At 42.3% G+C, this 18,993-nt stretch overlaps 1 protein-coding gene and 1 long non-coding RNA gene across 8 annotated transcripts in view; one reads left to right on the top strand and one right to left on the bottom strand.

The window, feature by feature from the left end:
• PRKN (parkin RBR E3 ubiquitin protein ligase) overlaps positions 1-18,993 on the bottom strand; it is a 1,467,397-nt gene that overhangs the window by 523,917 nt on the left and 924,487 nt on the right. The window lies entirely within an intron of this gene.
• LOC128931950 (uncharacterized) lies at positions 13,035-18,267 on the top strand. The gene is made up of 3 exons (XR_008481098.2): positions 13,035-13,132; positions 15,663-15,822; positions 17,800-18,267. It is a non-coding gene; the product is annotated as an uncharacterized LOC128931950 (long non-coding RNA).

The following is an 18,993-nucleotide window of genomic DNA, read 5'->3' on the forward strand; positions in this document are numbered from 1 at the left end:
GCGGAGGTTGCGGTGAGCCGAGATCGCGCCATTGCACTCCAGCCTCGGTAACAAGAGCAAAACTCTGTCTCAAAAAAACAAAAAACAAAAAACCAAAAAAAGTTAGCTGGGCATTGTGGCAGGCATCTGTAACCCCAGCTACTCAGCAGGCTGAGGTAGGAAAATTGTTTGAATCTGGGAGGCAGGGGTGACAGTGAGCTGAGATGGTGTCAGTGCACTCCAGCCTGGGTGACAGAACGAGCCTCCATTTCAAAATAAATAAATAAATAAATAAATAATATTCTACAGTACAACTATGATCATGGTACTGCCCTATTTAAACTCAGTTTCCATCTAGGGTGAATATTCCTTCCCTCCCGAGGAGCCCTGTTGGGAGCTCTGGAGATGGTAACCTGCCTGGAAGCCTCAAGGCTCTGGTCCCCACTTTCTCTGTGAATTTCATTTTAAAGTCTTTCTGCCTAAGTGAGGATGCAGATGAAGGACCCGAGGCTTAAGGGAACAAGAAAACAGAATAGTTAGCAGCTGAGATAATGAATAAGAATCTTCAGTCACTTCTGGGCAATGTAAAAGTGGAGTGCTCAGTCTGCAGTTTCTGCCCCATCACCTTTAATAAGCATGAAGCAAAATGAACAAAACGAATATTAAACTTTTAAAGAGTAAAAGATCTTTGAAAATATATTCCTCGCTTATAAGGGTGGCAACGACACTTTCCTTTGTTACCTAGCTGAAAAAAACCGCAAAGTAGCAGCCAAAGCCAAAATGAACGTCACAGAATGGGAGTAGAAGAGTTTGCCTCTAAGGACAGTGACTACCCAGTTTTTTAAACAGCTACCACTGAACCTCATACAAGACGCTAAGACTGGACCGCCGTGGGTCAGGGTCTTTCTGCAGAGCTGGACGGCTGGACTTTCTGCTGTGATGGCAATGTTCTCCACCTGCTCTGTCTGTGTCCTAACCACTGGCTGCATGTGGCTGTTGAACCACAACTGAGGAACTGAGTTTTTGTTTTATTGAATTTTAATTAATTTTTAACACTAATTTAAATAGCTACATGCTGCTAGAAGCTACCACATTGGACAGCACAGAATAATGAGTTCATGCTGCTTCATCTTTCCCCACTGCTTGTTCACAAGGTCAGAGGTTGAGGAAATGTCAGCACAAAACAGAAGGGCCATAAGGCAGCTCGCCCCCCCGCCCCTGAGCCCTAGGAAGCAGAATCACCTGCTTCAGTGTGCAATGCTGATGTCAGCTGTGGAGTCGGCGTAGGTGTTCCATAGGATATCTAATAAGTTAAGGAGTCTATAATTAGTATTGGGAATCTGAATAATAATCATGATAACAAGAACTAACCTTGGTAGAGGGTTTACTGATAGAAAGTGCTTTACACAAGTATAAACCAGTTGGGTAGCTTTACGTAAATGAGGAGACAGAGGCTTAGCAATAGCTTAGAAATAGCTTGGCCAAGACCATAAGATTAATAAGTGGTAAAATAAGAATTTGAACCTACTTCTCTCTGACTGAAAATCAATCGACTCTTAAACAGGAAACATTTAAAGTGAGATTATGGCTTAGCTGCTCAACCAGTTGCCCAAACAACTCCAATCCCTGGAGACCACGGGCCACCAGTTTGTGCCGGAGACAGCCAGAGCCCCTGGCCAGCACCCTCTAGACTTGTGGCCTCGGTCTGGAAGTAGCAGTATCTCTCCAGCACAGTGAAACTACAAACATCATCACTTTCTTTACATGGCATGAGGAGAAAATGCATGAGAAGCACAGAACGACATTCTAATGAAAACCATGTGGGTCATCCCCGGAGAACTAGTCGTGAACAAGACACCAAGGATGCCAGCATACCATTTGACTCAATTCAGGAAGAGCTTTGGAGGCAGGAAAATGTCCTCATGTGCCAAAAGATTGTAAATTCTGATTTGCAGTAGAAGGAATTATAAATAGGATGAAGTCAGAAGTCACACCAACTTTTGCATAGCCAGGGACAGTTAAGTTAATGAATAATGAGAAGAACATGAAGACCCCAGGAGTAAAGTGGTAGCTTAGTTTCCATAAGAACATTAGAGAAATATACATCTCAGTAAATACACTTTGTGGCACTGTCATTCTCAGACAATGACTAAATCAGGTGTTTCCACATCACTTCTATTTTTTTTGAGATGGAGTTTCGCTCTTGTTACCCAGGCTGGAATGCAATGGTGCGATCTTGGCTCACTGCAACCTCCGCCTCCTGGGTTCAGGCAATTCTCCTGCCTCAGCCTCCTAAGTACTGGGATTACAGACATGCGCCACCATGCCCAGATAATTTTTTGTATTTTTAGTAGAGACGGGCTTTCACCATGTTGACCAGGATGGTCTCGATCTCTTGACCTCGTGATCCACCCGCCTCAGCCTCCCAAAGTGCTGGGATTATAGGCGTGAGCCACCGCCCACATCACTTCTTATAGCAGAGTTCCTTCAGGACATTGGGACATTTGTAACACGGACCCAAGCCTTGATCTGATCCATGCCAAGGAGGCTGCTGCTATTCACTGAGTCTGTCACCACATCAACCTGGCAAAGGCTTGGGCAGCACCTGTCAATCAGACATGAAGAGGTGTTTGATGAGTCTAATGGACACTGTGTGCCAACTCCATTTTAGGTTGTTAACATCAGTTGGAGGGAAGAGAGGAGAACGGGGGGAGAGATCGATCAACAGTGGATTTGAACAGTCTTTTGTTGCATCTTACTGAACTTGGTCCCAACATCCCTCATCTAAGAAAAATAAAAATAGGCTCCAAGGCTGTTATTCTGAGAGTTAAAATGAGGGAGCACTCATCTGTCATTTTCCTGATATCTATTCTTTTTTTTTTTTTGAGACCGAGTTTCACTGTTGTTACCCAGGCTGGAATGCAATGGCGCGATCTTGGCTCACCGCAACCTCCGCCTCCTGGGTTCAGGCAATTCTCCTGCCTCAGCCTCCTGAGTAGCTGGGACTACGGGCAGGCGCCACCATGCCCAGCTAATTTTTTTTTGTATTTTTAGTAGAGACGGGGTTTCACTGTGTTGACCAGGATGGTCTCGATCTCTTGACCTCGTGATCCACCCACCTCGGCCTCCCAAAGTGCAGGGACTACAGGTGTGAGCCACTGCACCTGGCCCTCCTGATATCTATCCTATGTGAAGAAAAGTTTTGTAACTGTGACATGATATATAATACAGGGTTCCAAAAGAGAAACAAATTTCTTCCACTTTCTCACCCTTCCTTTCATTCAAGCCGCCAAGTCCTTCTCACATGTAATTTTATCAGAACTTCTCTCAAGGGCTATTATTCATATTAAGAATACCGGTAACAACTATAAATGTATTTACCACGTACCAAGTAATGAGTATTTTACATAGATTATCTTAGAATTTCCCTAAAGCCCTCGACAGATAATTATTATTCTCTTTATTCAACAGATTTGCTCACACATTCATTCAACAAATATTTATTGAGCACCTGCCCAATAGCAGTGGGCATTTCTTACCCCTTGCTGTTGGCTGGGTGCACAGGGCCCAAGTAAGGTTCCCTGTACCCAGTGAAGAAAATTCAGGTGTATCCAAAGGATTACATCATAGTTCCTACATAAAATTATTCTGTTACCATATGCTCACATTACGCTACTGTTTCTTTACAAAATGTTACATGCGTGACTAAAAAACAATTCAGGGTGGGTGGGTGGGAGATTCAGGTCTTGTATCTACAGATTTGGGTACCACCTTACCAAATTCTATCATGTAGAAACAGAAAATTCCTAAACGTAATTGCTCCTGTGTTGATATAACTAATATCCTTCCAGAGGCGGAAAGCCTAGTTTTTAACCTCTGCTGCACGGTTCACCTTCTTAGCATCACATGCTTAGAATAAGCAGGAATGACGGCTCTATCACCGTACTCTGAGGAGATGAGATTATGGATGCTGTGCTAGGATCTGCACGACTTTTGAGCAGGAGCTTTGTTTGATTCCATGATTAACCTCGTCAGAGAGAGGCCCAGAAGTCATTTACGATTTGGTTACTGAATATGGATTGGATGGGTTAAAAAGCTAGCAGCGAAATGAAAAACACAACAGATAGTCTGTAAGGAGACGATCAGGAGAAATGCAACTTTGTCCTGTCTGGCCCAAGCGCAGAGAAGGCTGCAGACATCCTCTGCTCCTCAGCTGTCTACATCAAGTGGTTGAGGGGTGGGTATTTTGTTGCATGAATAAAGGGATTATTGTGCTAGCAAACACTTGATTTCTAAGAATTTTACCTGTGCCTTTTTTTTTTTTTATTTTGAGAAAGAATCTTGCTCTGTCACTAGGCTGGAGTACAGTGGTATGATATCTTGGCTCACTGCAACCTCTGACTCTCTGGTTCAGAGAGTCAGAGGTTGCAGTGACTCCTGAGTAGCTGGGATTACAGGTACATGCCACCACGCACAACTAATTTTTGTATTTTTGGTAGAGATGGGTTTCACCATGTTGGCCAGGATGGTCTCGATCTCTTGACCTCGTGATCTCCCACTGTGGCCTCCCAAAGTGTCGGGATTACAGGCATGAGCCACCACGCCTGGCCTTACCTGTACCTTTTTAGATTTTAGTCTTTGCTTTCTTTTTTCCTATTTGTTTCCCACTTAGAACCTTAGAATTTGCCTTTTTAATGCAGAATTATGATAGTAAAAAACTGAACGAGGGGTGCATCACTTAGAAAAGTTTAAGAAGGTTTTCAAAATTAATTGTTGACAAGGTTCAGCAAATATTTGCTGAATACCTGTCAGGTGCCAGGTAACGTCATAAACCCTAGGCATAGGACTGGGAACCAGTCCCTCTCTTCTCGGAGTTTAAATTCTATTCCACAAGGGCTGGGAAGGAGGAAGAAATTCAGAATAGAAACTCTGCCCTAAGCACAAAAACTGTGCATTTGGTTAAAGGGAGGCTGGCGTTCTGGACATGCGGGCCTAAGAGAGGCATATGAGGTAGTGGAGCTCTTGCTGGCCTCGCTGGTAGAGTCATAGGGAAGATTTAGGTCACCCCTATCTTAGGCCTGAGGAAACTGATACCAAAAGAGACTGGAACTATTGTCTGAGGTCACCCAGGTTGTCTCACTGGATCTCAACTAGCACCTCTTCAGGACTATTCATGCATTTGTGAAAGTCAAGATATAACAGCATATTTAGCCTAATTTCTTCTCTTTCCTTTCTATATTTTTCATTTTGGGTCATTGTTTTGCATTAAATTCATGTTCGTAGACGATTTTCCACCATTGGTGTAAGATTAGTTCTTACTGAAAGCTTAATTCTGCATTTTTAATAATTTATATGATTTGCTATCACAAATATCTGGGTAATTTGATACACCATAAAAAAGGCTTCTTCTACTTTCATATATTATCATATAATGTATTTTTTTAATCAAAGGAAAATCAAAATATGTCTCTCTAAATCCTTTTGGTTTTTGAAATGTTATGAGCTTAACACGCTTGATATATAAATCACAGTCCGACATTTTCTTCTTACCTCCTTTGATTTGGTTTGATAAAATCAACTCCATCTATATGTATGCCTTTTAGAAATATGTCTCAGTTTTTCCCAAATGGGTATGTCTTACATCTAAAGCGTGAGAAAAAATTCCAGTAGCACCTCCCTGGGGAATCTGAACTAGCCCCTGATTATGCTAATAGAAGCCAAGAGGTTTTCAAAGCAAAAGAACTATAATAAATTATTCATAAATAGGTCTCTCTTTTGATGGTTTTGGTGTTTCCGAATTTTCTGGACCATAGAGGATATGTGAAATGATATACGCACGCTAAGCTGAAGATGTTACAGAGGGAAATGGGAATTGAAAATTAATTGGAACTTTAAAGCATTGCATTTTTGCATTTGGTACACTTCCTGGAGCTGGTTTGGGCACAGACAAGACCCAGGAGCCTGTTTTTCTGGTGGTCCTTGGTGGCTACAGATATTTTTAATAGGCAGGGACTGGTTTCTGAGGAAACTGTGGCCCAGTTCCCAGAGGAAAATGACTCCCCAGTGACTGCTAGTCCTCGAGGCAGTTCCAGATGAGGCACTAGGCTGAATTCGGGTTGCTGGTCGACAGAAACGAAGACTTCATTTGGCTCACTGCTCGACTGTGCTTGGTTCCTCAGATTCTCCACCTCCTTCTCCTTCTTTTTCTTTAACTTGTTTGTCAGTTTGTTCCTCTGGGTCTCCACATTGCCAAACCCAAGAGCACCTCCGGGACCCCCGCCTTGTCCAGTCCACAGCTGCCACCCACGCTTTTGTTAGGCACACATTCTGTTGTACCTGCCAACACTTCAACAGTTTTAGAATTCCTTTTGGTCCTAATTGGTGTTGATAGGTTTTGAAATGTTTCCTGTTTATTTCTACTTGCAATTTTCTGATCCCTGTAATTTAAACTAATTGCATCTACTTCGTTATTTATTCTATTTTTCTTTGTACCCATTTAATAGAAAAAAATAATTTGTTCAACTTCAGTCTTTTGCATTTCCTGAAACCCACCCTGCCTCACCTGTTCAAGTGAAAAACTGCGCAATCCTTCCTCACACTCACATGGAGTCACAGATGCACTGATTTACCTGCCTTTAGGAGCCCCAAACTCCTTCCTTTTCTTTGAGATTTTTCTTTGTAATCAAGGTCCTCACCACGATAACAACCCAAATATAGACTCCTCAGCCGTCTGCTATATTTTGTCCTTAACGGTGACCAGAATTCAATTAGAATTTTAGGCTCACATTTAGCCTTATAATTTAAGAAAGAACAGGAAAAAACAGAGAGAAACTTGATTTGAAAAAGACAAATCTGAGTTGGGTGAGAGATTCTAAGTCCTGATGTGCTTGGAACAGTCGACACTTCTGTCAGCTATCCCAGCAAAGTTAATACCAGCACTCAAAAGATCTTGGTCTAGATGAAGAATCATATGTTCATCAGCTACTTCCGCTGCTATAAAGCCCACCCCGGCACAGCCCCAAGGATACAGCAAGCAGCCAAGACACTTCTACTGAGTTAGGAATACCAAGATGCCGGTGATCACCCTCCTTCCCTTGTGGTGTGAGCCAGGGAAGCTGGCGCTGCTACAAGGCTACAGCATCATAGCTACTGGACACTGGCTAGTCATGTATTTCTATGACTCCTGGCAGACGGCCATGAGTAGATGTTTCTTATCCATATTTTAGTAATATATGCTAAGAAAAATAACAATATTGAGATAGCACTTGTGGAATGAGTCCTCCGTTTTTAATGAACCAGGGAAACATAGGGAAAGGTTAAAAAACTCTACTTCGGCTGGGTGTGGTGGCTCATGGCTGTAATCCCAGCACGTTGGGAGCCCAAGTCCGGTGGATCACTTGAGGTCAGGGGTTCGAGATCAGCCTGGCCAACTTGGTGAAAGCACGTCTCTACCAAAGTACAAAAACTAACTGGGCATGGTGGCACATGCCTGTGGTCCCAGCTGCTCGGGAGGCTGAGGCAGGAGAATTGCTTGAACCTGGGAGACAGAGGATGCAGTGAGCAGTGATTGTGCTGTTGCATTCCAGCTTAGGGACAAAGCAGGACTACAACTCAAAAACAAAATTAATTGTTACTGTGAGAAAGATGATAGCCACAAAGGGAAATTTTTTTGAAAAAGACAACCTTTGAACAGTAGGACACAGAGGGAGTATAAAACACAACATGGGAGGCTGAGACGGGAGGATCCCTTGAGGCCAGGAGTTTGAGACCAGCAGACAACATAGCGAGAGTCCATCTCTACAGAAAACAAACAAACAAACAAAGAAAATGAGCCAGGTGGCGGTGCAAGCCTATTGTCCTAGCCACTCAGGAGTTGGAGGTGGGAGGATCACTTGAACCCAGCTATGACTGCACCACTGCACTTCAGCCTGAGTGACAGAGTAAGGCTCTGTCACACACACACACACACACACACACACACACATACAATCACGCATACACAACCACACATACAGAATCACAAAGCATCAGTCAAGAAGGCCAGCAAGAGAACACAGAATGTTAGCATTTCAAGGTAGAAACTCAGTGCTCAATTCAAGGTGTATTTGATAAGAATTTGCAACAGGACCAGTGGTCTGCTAGGTATTGCAATGAATAGAAAAGCAACATGGGGTTCCGGCTGTAAAGCGACTGAGCTTTTCTGGAGAAATATTAAACGCACACATCAGACCGATGAATGTATGTCAGCAGATGACGGATGTATGTCAGCAGATGACGGACGTATGTCAGCAGATGACGGACGTATGTCAGCAGATGACAGATGTATGTCAGCAGATGACACGAATGTATGTCAGCAGATGACGGACGTATGTCAGCAGATGACGGACGTATGTCAGCAGATGACGGATGTATGTCAGCAGATGACACAAATGTATGTCAGCAGATGACGGATGTATGTCAGCAGATGACGGATGTATGTCAGATGACGGATGTATGTCAGCAGATGACGGATGTATGTCAGCAGATGACGGATGTATGTCAGCGGATGACGGATGTATGTCAGATGACGGATGTATGTCAGCAGATGACACGAATGTATGTCAGCAGATGACGGATGTATGTCAGCAGATGACGGATGTATGTCAGCAGATGACACGAATGTATGTCAGCAGATGACGGACGTATGTCAGCAGATGACGGATGTATGTCAGCAGATGACGGATGTATGTCAGATGATGGATGTATGTCAGCAGATGACGGATGTATGTCAGCAGATGACGGATGTATGTCAGCGGATGACGGATGTATGTCAGCGGATGACGGATGTATGTCAGATGACGGATGTATGTCAGCAGATGACACGAATGTATGTCAGCAGATGACGGATGTATGTCAGCAGATGACGGATGTATGTCAGCAGATGACACGAATGTATGTCAGCAGATGACGGATGTATGTCAGCAGATGACGGATGTATGTCAGCAGATGACACGAATGTATGTCAGCAGATGACGGATGTATGTCAGCAGATGACGGATGTATGTCAGCAGATGACGGATGTATGTCAGATGACAAGAATGTATGTCAGCAGATGACGGATGTCAGCAGATGACACGAATGTATGTCAGCAGATGACGGATGTATGTCAGCAGATGACGGATGTATGTCAGCAGATGACACAAATGTCAGCAGATGACGGATGTATGTCAGCAGATGACGGATGTCAGCAGATGACACGAATGTATGTCAGCAGATGACGGATGTATGTCAGCAGATGACGGATGTATGTCAGCAGATGACACGAATGTATGTCAGCAGATGACGGATGTATGTCAGCAGATGACGGATGTATGTCAGCGGATGACGGATGTATGTCAGCGGATGACGGATGTATGTCAGCGGATGACACGAATGTATGTCAGCAGATGACGGATGTATGTCAGCAGACGGACGTATGTCAGCAGATGACGGACGTATGTCAGCAGATGACGGATGTATGTCAGCAGATGACACGAATGTATGTCAGCAGATGACGGATGTATGTCAGCAGATGACGGATGTATGTCAGCAGATGACACGAATGTATGTCAGCAGATGACACGAATGTATGTCAGCAGATGACGGATGTATGTCAGCGGATGACGGATGTATGTCAGCGGATGACGGATGTATGTCAGCGGATGACACGAATGTATGTCAGCGGATGACACGAATGTATGTCAGCAGATGATGGATGTATGTCAGCAGACGGACGTATGTCAGCAGATGACGGATGTATGTCAGCAGATGACACGAATGTATGTCAGCAGATGACGGATGTATGTCAGCGGATGACGGATGTATGTCAGCGGGTGACGGATGTATGTCAGCGGATGACGGATGTATGTCAGCAGATGACACGAATGTATGTCAGCAGATGACGGATGTATGTCAGCAGATGACGGATGTATGTCAGCAGATGACACGGATGTATGTCAGCAGATGACGATGTATGTCAGCAGATGACACAAATGTATGTCAGCAGATGACACGAATGTATGTCAGCAGATGACGGATGTATGTCAGCAGATGACACGAATGTATGTCAGCAGATGACGGATGTATGTCAGCAGATGACACGAATGTATGTCAGCAGATGACGGATGTATGTCAGCGGATGACGGATGTATGTCAGCGGATGACGGATGTATGTCAGCGGATGACGGATGTATGTCAGCGGATGACGGATGTATGTCAGCAGATGACACGGATGTATGTCAGCAGATGACGGATGTATGTCAGCGGATGACGAATGTATGTCAGCAGATGATGGATGTATGTCAGCAGATGACGAATGTCTCTGAAGCGGTGTGGAATAAAAAGAAAAAAGCATGAAAAAGGGAGGCCCGCCAAATTGGAACATCTGCTTGGAAATCTGGAGAAAGAACAGTTTTGGTTGGAGTCAAGTGCAGTTAACAGGATTCAGAGTGAGCACCGCATGGGCCTCCGAGGTCAGAAACCAGAGGGAGGCCAGAGAAATGAGATGAGCTGCGAAGCGCCTCTGGGAAGGGACAGCTGGGACCAGATGAGACACACACCGTGGCCTGCTTTTATGTTTTGTGTCAGTTTTAAGGGAAACTGGTATTTTCCTAAAACAATACATATTTGATGGAAAAGTGCTGCCCATTTCAGTAGCAGAATCACTTTATTATATTGCTGGGAAAACTTGAGAATTCAAAGTTGGAAGACAGCAGGCAGAGGTTATACATTTTATATTAATATGGCACTGTGGGGTGCGATTTACGAGCTCTGATCTAATGTCATCTTTTACTGAAAACAGTTTCTCTTACTTACATGTATCTCAGTGATTTGACCCTGGTTTTATGTGAATATTGTTTTAGGGGATGTCATGTTCTGAATGCAATTTATTTTATCCAAAGAACTGCTTACAGATAGATGTGTAAAGACTAGGAGGTCTACAGTTTCAATAAGCAGTCTAGTAACATTGGAAGATAAGTTCTGAAAGACTGTAAGATGCCAAAGAATACGTTTATACAATTATATATTTGGACATTAATTGGTTTTGAAGTCAATATTCAGTTTTAAACTGTTTAAGATATATGTTTTTGCTTTTCTCTAAAGTATATTTCAGAGACTTAGACCAAGTACTACATTGAATGTGTGGCACGCAACATGTCTACTTAACAGAGCTAGAAATACTGTCAGTTTGCAAAGGTGAAATTACTTAGACTTTTTCTCTGGAAAACTGAAATGACTTCCTTTGGAAATTAAAGTCCTCATTGCTTTACAAACATCATTTCATTATACGGAAGATCTTTACTCACAAACCTTCATGTCATACAATGTCAGAAACAAGACAAGGAGACAAGGCACGGGGCTGTGGTCAACCCAAAAAAGACAGGATGTTATCCTCACCTCTAAGAATTTCCCACAGACATACTAACCCATCATACCCGTTCAGTGCACACAGAGTGACAAGATTTCAAGTATTGCAGCAATGAGAGAGCCCTATGACAATGAACACAAAAGAACAGACATTTTCAAATGATAAAAACTGGCCCAGTGTGGTGGCTCATGCCTGTAATCCCAACACGTTTGGAGACCAAGGTGGGCAGATCACCTGAGGTCAGGAGTTTGAGACCAGCCTGGTGACCAACATGATGAAACCGTGTTTGTACTAAAATTAAAAAAAAAAAAAATTAGCCAGGTGTGGTGGCAGGTGCCTGTAATTTCAGCCACTTGGGAGGTGGAGGCAGGAGAATAGCTTGAACCTGGGAGGTGGAGGTTGCAGTGAACCAAGATCATGCCATTGCACTCTAGCCTGGGTGACAAATGAGTCTCCATATTAGAAAACAAAACAAAACAAAAACAAAAAAGAAAACCACTAAAAATTAACTGAAAATGAAGGTTAAAAATTTAAAAAGTGGAAAAAAGAAAAAAAAAAATAACTGAAAATTAGAAATGCATATGGTATGAAATGTCAAGCAGGAAAAATGAGCAGGAGGGACAACCACCAAAAATGAAAACTGCAAAAAGTAATTTTTATATCTATTCAACCCATAATTATCACAGACTATATTTGAAAAGTAGGTAGGTGTGCTTACCTACATATAGCTGTATGTAGGTTATATTTGAAAAGTAGGGAAGGGGTACTCACCTACATAGAACTGCACTTACATACAGTTACACGTATACCTACATTTACTGTAGGTTAAGGATTTTTTTTTAGACGGAGTCTTGCACTGTCACCCAGGCTGGCATGCAGTGGTGTGATCTCGGCTCACTACAATCTCCGCCTCCTGGGTTCAAGCAATTCTCCTGCCTCAGCCTCCAGAGTAGCTAGGACTATAGGGGTGTGCCACCATGCCCAGCTAATTTTTTTGTATTTTTAGTAGAGATGGGGTTTTGCCATGCTGGCAAGGATGGTCTTGATCTCCTGACCTCGTGATCTGTCTGACTTGGCCTCCCAAAGTGCTGGGATTACAGGCGTGAGCCACCACGCCCGGATACAACGGAACACTACCTTACTGACAGTCTTCTAAAGGGCAGTGGTGATAGCATGATTGGTTTATTCCTGGAGCTTTCTCTTGGACCTCACATACTTGATTCTTCTTGAAACCAGTTAACAACTCTCATGCCTTATTGCTAGATCTAGAAACGTGGTTCTCACAATCCACACCTTGCACCAGAACCACCTGGAGAACTTTGTAAAAATGCAGCTGCTTGCTCACCACCCCCAGAACCTCTTTCTGCGATGGTCAGGGTAGGGTTTTGGACACTGATGTCTGTAAGATCCCCATCAAGTGATTCTAACATGCTGGCAGAGTTAAGAAACACGGGTTAACAAGGAGACACGTCAGAAACATCATATACCAGACACCTACTCTACCCTTATTTGATTTATTCTCAAATCCCTACTCTCACAGCTTTCTTCTTCATTTAGAATTTAGATAGAAACCATAACTGTTAAAATTGGCTGAATATATCTAAAATCACTGATTCATTTGCTTATTACACGTACATTCCACCATTCAGTTGATGACATCACAGAACCTAGAAGAGTACTCCAGACACAGGCTGCTAAATCCTCATCTGTTGACTGAGTCTTTAAAACATTATTCACTTTCATACTGACAATGACTCGTGCTATAGGGTAAGCTCAAATTTACTTTTCTTCCTTTATACTGTTCTTTATCGTATTTTTTCTATTAAAATAATATTTAACAGATAATCCTTTTTATATACCTGTTGCTTCAAATAATAAAAATAATCTAACTTATGAGACTAATATCATCTTGTTACCCAACTGGATAAGAACAACATAAGAAAAGAAAATTACAAGCCATTTTTGCATAAGACTATAGATGTGAAAACGCTTAGTAAATATTATCTAACTTAATGAAGTGGATGGTTAAAAAAGCAGAATCAAGAAGGGTTCATCCCAAGGATTTAGTAATAGTTTAACATCAGAAAAATCCATGTATGTAGTTCATCAAGTTAATAGACTAGAGGAGAAAATGTTCATGCTACTCAGATGCTAGGAAAGCATGAGTCCAAGCACAGGGCCTCTGTCTCTGCCTCAATAATTCTCTAGATTAAGATAGAAGATTGTCTGGGTGAGATGGCTTACGCCTGTAAACCTAGCACTTTGGGAGGCAGAGGGCAGGCGGATCACCTGAGGTCAGGAGTTCAAGACCAGGTCAACATGGCAAAACCCTCATCTCTACTAAAAATACAAACCGTAGCTGGGCATGGTGGCAGGCACCTGTATCCCCAGTTGCTTGGGCAGCTCAGGCAGGAGAATCATTTGAACCTGGGAGGCGAAGGCTGCACTGAGCCAAGATTGTGCCATTGCACTCTAGCCTGGGCAACAAGAGTGAAACTCCATCTTGAGAAAGAAAGAAGAGAGAAAGAGAGACAGAGAGGAAGGAAGGAAGGAAGGAAGGAAGGAAGGAAGGAAGGAAGGAAGGAAGGAAGGAAGGAAGGAAGGAAGGAAGGAAGGAAGGAAGGAAGGAAGGAAGGAAGGAGGGAGAGGGAGGGAAGGAAGGAGGGAGGAAGGAAGGGAGGGAGGGAGGGAGGGAGGGAGGGAGGGAGGAAAGGAAGGAAGGAAGGAAGGAAGGAGAGAGGGAGGGAAGGAAGGAAGGAAGGTAGGTTGAAGATGAACTGTTTCTTCTACAGAGCTTCTGCAGGATGAAACAAGGTGCTGATGCATGCTTTCTGTAATTTGACTCGATGAGTTTTTTTTTAATCCTCCATATAAATTTATAATACTATATTTCGTTCATTAGAAAGTACACATTTTAAGTGATTTTTTTCTTTTTAATAGTATATTTTTACAACAAATGATGAGTATAACAAAAGAGTACTCAATATCTTTCTCCAAACACATTCCCTTCTGTCTACAGAAGAACCTAATACAAGGTGATCTCCAGCTTTCTTCTGCTTCTATGATTCAAAAATCATCCCTGTTCTAAAACTCTTAACTATTTGGTTTGTTAGTTTTTGGTGCTTTGGAAAACCAATATCACTCATCTGTCTCTGTATTCCTGGTTCCTGCTACTCAGGAACATAAAACAAAAGCTCTCAAGTACCAAACTACTAGACTTTATATGAACTAGGACCCAAATACTAGACTTTACATAAACTAAGTTTATATAAATTCTGAAAGAGTTTCTCCCTAGAGGTCACACTGACTTCAGCGTCACGGCTAAGGCAAGCATTTGCTTAGATCAAAAGTTGACACTCTTTTTTTTTCTGTAAAGTATCAGAGAGTAAGTGTTTTGGCTTTGTGAAGCAGACATTTTCTATCAGAACTGCTCAACTCTGCCACTGCAAAGCAAAAGCAGACACAGACAATGCATATGAGCAGGGCTGCACTTCAGCACAACTTTACTTACAAAACAGGTGGTGGGCTCCATTTGGTGCATTTGCCGACACCTGCTTACATGCAGTTCCCCCACTGAGGAACAGGTGTGCCCTATTCTGAAAGCAGCACAAGCTAGTCTCTGTCTACTTATTTCAAGTCAACACTATATTTTTTAAATGGCACACATTTTCTTTCTTCTTTTTTATTATACATTAGGTTCTGGGGTACATGTGCAGATCATGCAGGATTGTTGCATAGGTAGATATGTGGCAATGTGGTTTGCTGCTTCCATCCCTCCATCACCTATATCTGGCATTTCTCCCCATGTTATCCCTCCCCAACCTCCCTACCCCCCTTTGTCCCTCCCCTAGCCCCCCACAACAGATCCTAGTGTGTGATGCTCCCCTCCCTGTGTCCATGTTTCTCATTGTTCAACAACCGCCTATGAGTGAGAACATGTGGTGTTTGATTTTCTGTTCTTGTGTCAGTTTGCTGAGGATGATGGTTTCCAGATTTATCCATGTCCCTACAAAGGACATAAACTCATCATTTTTTATGGCTGCATAGTATTCCATGGTGTATATATGCTAAAATGGTACTTATTTTCAATCCAGCCATTCTACATTAGGGGTATGTGTATGTGTGTGTCTATATATCTATATTAAATGTTTCAGTTTGCTTTTAAAATGTTTCAACACAGCTCACATAAGCAGAATATCAGTTCAAAGCAGTTCTGCCAAACTCAGTTTAAAAAATAACCACATTGGTGTGTTACTGATACTACTGTTTCTACATGTGGCATGATCGCTCCTATCAGGTTTAATGACAGGAATCCAGCGGTGACTTCAAGTAATGACCACTGCCAGTGAGCTCGAGTTTTCTGCCAAGGTGTGAAGTTGGAAAGCCGAAGGCACAGCTTCATGGAGATCAAATCATTCACGACCTTAACAGCCAAAGACGTATTAAGTGGCTACCAGGTAAGCAACATTTGTTGTAGTGCCCAATTATCGCGTTGGTGCAGAGTCACTCAGTAAACAGCAAGTATCAAATGGCGGCGGATCCAAAACTTGTGAATTGGCTGTTTAAAAAATATATTTGCCATAATTCCTTCTCATACGTAAGTTTCCCAAAGGAGTGCATAAAGCAGGTACTAATAATGGAACAAAAATAATGAAGCGCTTTTGAGGGTAGTTGATTCCTTTTGAAAATTGATCACAAGTAAAGGATTTTAGGCACAGCTTCCTTTTGCTTCCATGATTTGCTAAGAATCTTTAAGGTTAACCTGTTCAGCTACTATAATCACAGGAGACATGATATGTTAAGCAAAAACTGCTATAGCTATTTCTGCTTGCATATATACTGACAATTAGGTTATAGAATAGAAATAGGGTTCCTCTGAATATTCCATGTTGGTTCTACATTTACGGCCCGACAATCAGATAGTATGGATTTCGAAATCACTGTTAAGAACTCTAAAAATTTAGATGTCAGTAACACGTCATCACCTTGCATGAAAACCAGAGCCGCCACTAGGCTGGGAGAAGCTCTGATAGGCTATAATCAGCCCTTATCATCAAGTTGGTAAAGGCTGGTGTGACCCAAAGACTTCTGTTCTCTGAATACCCCCACTAGCCCTCATCTATTCCCTTTATAAATGCTAACAGATCTGTGAATTTTCTGTTCCAGAGTGAGCCTGAAACAGCATTCTCTTGGGTGAAATGCTCTTCTCATTGGCGATGACAATCCTGCCTCCTTATTCTAACCCATTCCCCCCACAGAAGAGGAGGAACCCTGCATTTTTCTTGGGGATCAAGACAGAGGGCTGGAGGCAAGGAGGTAGCTCTGCATGGCCCTTCAATGCTTAGTATGCTCAGGGTGCCTTTCAATTAACTGGCATAGCTATACTTTTTTTTTTTTTTTGATGGAAGCTCACTCTGTTGCCCAGCTGGAGTGGTGCAGTGGCGTGATCTCAGCTCACTGCAACCTTCACTTCCTGGGTTCAAGCAATTCTCCTATCTCAGCCTCCCAAGTAGCTGGGATTACAGGTGCCCACCACCACACCCAGCTAATTTTTGTATTTTTAAAATTTTTTATTTATTTTGAGATGGAGTTTCACTCTTATCGCCCAGGCTGGAGTGCAATGGCATGAACTCGGCACACTGCAACCTCCGCCTCCTGGTTCAAGCAATTCTCCTGCCTCAGCCTCCTGAGTAGCTGGGATTACAGACACCTGCCACCATACCCAGCTAATTTTTGTATTTTTATTAGAGACGGATTTTGCCATGTTGGGCAGGTTGGTCTCAAACTCCTTACCTCAAGGGATCCACATGCCTCTGCCTCCCGAAGTGCTGGGATTACAGGCATAAGCCACAGCACCCAGACAAAGCTATACTTTTTGATTAGACTAAGTAAGCCTTCTGTACAAAGTTTTTTATGTGAAACTTTACAATGTTTTCACACATATGCCTCAAATCCTGGATTATATGAGGCAAAAATAAATAGGCCATGTGTACTAATTGTGTACCTCTCTCTTCTCACATTTTGGTTCCTTAAAAATGAGAAAGCACATTTCTTGTGTACCTTGTGACAAGAGTTAACAAAAACAATCCTGCTTCTAACCTGCTGGTGACATTTTCAAAGGTCCCATGGTTATGCTTATTCAATTGGTCTGAGTCTTCCTGCATGTCTAATGGTGTTAGAAGGCCTGAAACTATGCCTAAAGCTATGGTATTATCGCAGAGAGAAAAATAAATGCATATCAATAAAAATACTAATATTTATCTATAAAGCAACAATAATGGCAATAATTCTACAGTGTAATTCCGCTGAGAAAAACTGAATGGAACGACTAATCTTAAAATATTTTACAGTAGAGCGCAGGACTTAGTATAATTGCCTGCTATTCTTGTGATAACTCTTAAAGCTAGTTTTGTGAATGTTTTTTGTTTTTTTAGGACACTTCGAAATTATGCTGTTGAGGCTGGTTGTGGTGGCTCATGCCTGTAATACCAGCACTTTGGGAGGCCGAGGCGGGTGGATCACGAGACCATCTGGCCAACATGGTGAAATCCTGTCTCTACGAAAAAATACAAAAATTAGCTGGGCGTGGTGGCACGCGCCTGCAATCCCAGCTGCTCAGGAGGCAGGGGAATTGCTTGAACCCAGGAGGCAGAGGTTGCAGTGAGCCGAGATAGCGCCACTGCACTCCAGCCTGGCGTCTGGCGACAAAACGAGACTCTATAAAAAAAAAAAAAATTATGCTGTCTTCAAGGTCACAAATTAAAGTCTTATCTGTTACTGGATAATGCTAAGTTCACAGTTTTAAAATATTTTATCATTAAGAAAATATTAACTGCAAAATTTTAAAAAGTACTAAGAGAAAGTAAGCAAAAAGACAGATACTGTGATAAAAATAAAGACCTTCTTTCCCTGTAAGTCTTGTTGAGTTTATTGATTCGTTCATTTAACTAATACGTGTTGAGTACCTTTTTTGTGATGGTCCTTCTCTGAAGCACTTCCATTCGACAGACCCTTTCTTTGGTTAAGTGTGTATAAGGTTCAACAAGAGAAATCCATGGATGCCTGCAATTGTAGAGACTAGGACACTTGGTAATAACGGCTTGAAAAGGAAATTAATATCCCACTTAACTCTTCTTTTTCAACATCAGATTTTAGAATATTTGCCATCTGATACTAACTTTTTCTTAAACAACTCACCAGACATCTTTGCCTCATTATAGCCGTAAAACAGAGCTCCCTCTTTCTGTCAGTAACACCGTCATCTTCCTATTTTAAAATCTTGGAGTCTGTTTTTTTTCCTCATAAATTTGTTTAAGTTCCTTGTGGTTTCTGGATATTAGACTTCTGTCAGATGAGTAGATTGCAAAAATGTTTTCCCAGTCTATAGGTTGCCTGTTCAAACTGATGATAGTTTCTTGTGCTTTGCAGAAGCTCTTTAGTTCAACCCCATCAAAAGACAGCAAAGGATATGAACAGACGCTTCTCAAAAGAAGACGTTTATGGGGCCAACGAATGTATGAAAAAGGCTCATCATCACTGGTCATTAAAAATGCAAATCAAAACCACAGTGAGATAGCATCTCACGCCACTCAGAATGGTACTTATTAAAAAGTCAGGAAACAACAGAT

Source organism: Callithrix jacchus, chromosome 4, assembly GCF_049354715.1.
Source record: "Callithrix jacchus isolate 240 chromosome 4, calJac240_pri, whole genome shotgun sequence".
NCBI lineage: Eukaryota > Metazoa > Chordata > Mammalia > Primates > Cebidae > Callithrix > Callithrix jacchus.